Below are 2,597 nucleotides of genomic sequence, written 5' to 3' on the forward strand. Positions count from 1 at the left end.
GGGCTGGTTGTTGTGACACAAAGGAGGCCTGTTTGCAGTCAGCTGTGAGACAGGAGCCAAGGGGACAAATACGTCTTTGGAATTGACTTATTGCTAATTTAGCAATCCAGCTAGCTTTGTGGAATGCGGTGACTGGCTGTTTTTCTTTACAAAATAAAGAAAAACAAAGAAAAAAAAGCTACCGTTTCCCAGCTACAAAGCTAACCAACATGCCACTGGAGTCCTGCTATTGTCCAACACCCTGGACCAGGACTATTGAAATCACATAACTTTAGTATGGTTATGATTTATTATAGCAGCTCTCTTCTTCTTTCCTCCCTTTTTCTTCCTCTTCATCTCTTTAACCTTCATCTCCAACCCCCTTGTCTCTTCTTTCATATTTCCTTCTCTCTTCCATCTCTATTCATCCCTGCTCTGATGAGACTACTCTAGCTGCACATTTAAGGAAACAGGTGTATTCATTTTTTTCTTTCCACAAGGACTGCGACTTTACCCAACAGCGTTGTCGTTATTGTTAAATTAATGAAACAAAAGTACTAAAATATTTACCAGATTGTTCCAACAAAGTTACACAGGCTCACATTTAATATTTACTTCCCACTGAGCAGCCAAACACAGCTGTCCTTACAAAATAATTTACAAGGCAGTTTCTCTTCATTATGATTAACACACAAAATCGCTTAGCCTAGATTAGGCGTTCATGCAGACGTTAGCAACATTCAATTATTGCAGGTAATTCTTTTAAATTTTGTATTCATTTATGCAGATTTATTAGTCCATGTGTGTGTCCAACACATTCTCACTCCCATCTCGTAAAATACAGACGCTTGGTCAGGTGCATTTGTCCTTGTTATGTCATAACAAGCGCTTGGTCGGGACTATTGACAATGTCAATGTCAATAATTAATTAAAGCCATATTTTAACTCTTTTACAGGCCAATCTAAAAAGGAATCCTCCTGTTAAGCCAGATTCGTTCCACCTCCAAGTGATAGAACACACCTCCATTGTGTCACTCAGGTAATATCGGACCATTCTGATATAGAATTTTAAAATTAAGGGCTTAAATGTCCAATTAAATCTATATTTGAAATATTTTTCAGGCTGTTAGTTAAAGAATAAAGGGGCTTCCCTGACATGTGGCAATAACGGGACGGTTAAGGACACACCCGGGACAAGAACCCCGATCCCCTGGACGAAGTGTCCTGTATATTACCCCACATGTTTAAAGGGCTGTTTGAGGGTTAACACTTGGTTTTAGGATCAGAGTTAGAATTAGGTTATGGTTAGGGTGGGGTTAAGGTTAGGCATTTAGTTGTGATGGTTAAGGTTAGGGTAAGGGGCTAGGGTATGCATTATGTTAATGACGGGTCCCCACAAAGAGTGCAACAAACCTGTGTGTGTCTAAAGAGTGCTGACATGTAGTCAAGCAACATTAGCCAAGTGGGTATTTCTGGGTGATAAAAATCCTGAGCTTTAGATTATAATATTGATGTGTGTGTGAGGCACATCTGGGGATTACGCAGCAGTTTCACAGAAACGTGACGCTCAATGTAAACTGCGGCTGCAGGCAGATGACACACTGGAATTTTAAATATTCAAGGGCCTATATCATTCAGCATTGATGATTATTTTCCTGACGGTTCATCTTCATGTATGTTTTGTAAATGAAAATGAAGTCAAAGCCTGGTTTGAATGTGTTCAGAGGGAATGAAGGTGAGGAACAAATGCTTCATTCATACCAACATATGAAGTTGGAAACACAAACTGGGCCAATTAAAAATCAATTTAGACTTTGTGGGAGTTGTTATAGTCATCCACAGCAAGAAAGGCTAAAGTCTAACCTCTTGTATATTTTTTCTTTATTATCGTCATATTGTACAAAAATACCAGGACTAGGGCTGCACAATTAATCTCAATTTTATCTAAATTACAATATGGACTACTGCAATATCCAAATCGCAGGGAGGGGTGATAGCTGTAGCTGGAACACAGTTTATCCTGTCTCATTTGCATCATAACCATGCATTGTGATATCACACAGTACATAGCCATTACATAATACGTATGTTTATTTTGCCAGATTGTCATGTGCCAGACACAGCAACACCAATTTATAGATTTAACAGAATAAAATAATCAAGCTAGCTACAAATGATAAATTCTGCTGGCAAACCACAACAAGAACCTAGAGTTGTTCCTACATCAATCTGAAAGTATGAATTTTGAGCGGTACATCTCAACACTGTCTTCTAGGCCCTGTCCAGACCTGGCATTAACATGCGTCTTGGGTGATTAAATCCCAGGTGGATAGCTCTAAGTACAGGTGGGAATGCACCCAAGATGCATCAAGACTGATATCATACTACAGGGAAATCACATAAAAAATCACATAAACTACAGTATGTTGTCAGTTAATGTTCATCAGGTTAATTCACTTTGGGATATCGATTAGCAACATCCTAACCCAGCAGTCCTTGTGTGCCACAGTGACCATGTCTGACACATGAGCTGAACAGAGAAGATGTTTGATGAAAAATTCTCAGATCCATTACACAAACAGATCCATCCATCCATCCTCCCCCCCCCCCCCCCCCCC

The 2,597-nt window shown here is 39.5% G+C and overlaps 1 protein-coding gene and 1 long non-coding RNA gene across 2 annotated transcripts in view; one reads left to right on the plus strand and one right to left on the minus strand.

Annotated features, from left to right (window-relative positions):
- Positions 1-2,597, minus strand: part of rims4 (regulating synaptic membrane exocytosis 4) — a gene marked incomplete at its 5' end in the record, with an annotated part of 63,552 nt that overhangs the window by 23,026 nt on the left and 37,929 nt on the right.
- Positions 1,674-2,597, plus strand: part of LOC116687790 (uncharacterized) — an 18,238-nt gene continuing 17,314 nt past the window's right edge. The window contains exon 1 of the long non-coding RNA XR_004331633.1: positions 1,674-1,687. This is a non-coding gene — a long non-coding RNA (uncharacterized LOC116687790). The remainder of the gene's footprint in view (positions 1,688-2,597) is intronic.

Source organism: Etheostoma spectabile, chromosome 4, assembly GCF_008692095.1.
Source record: "Etheostoma spectabile isolate EspeVRDwgs_2016 chromosome 4, UIUC_Espe_1.0, whole genome shotgun sequence".
Taxonomy (NCBI): Eukaryota; Metazoa; Chordata; class Actinopteri; order Perciformes; family Percidae; genus Etheostoma; species Etheostoma spectabile.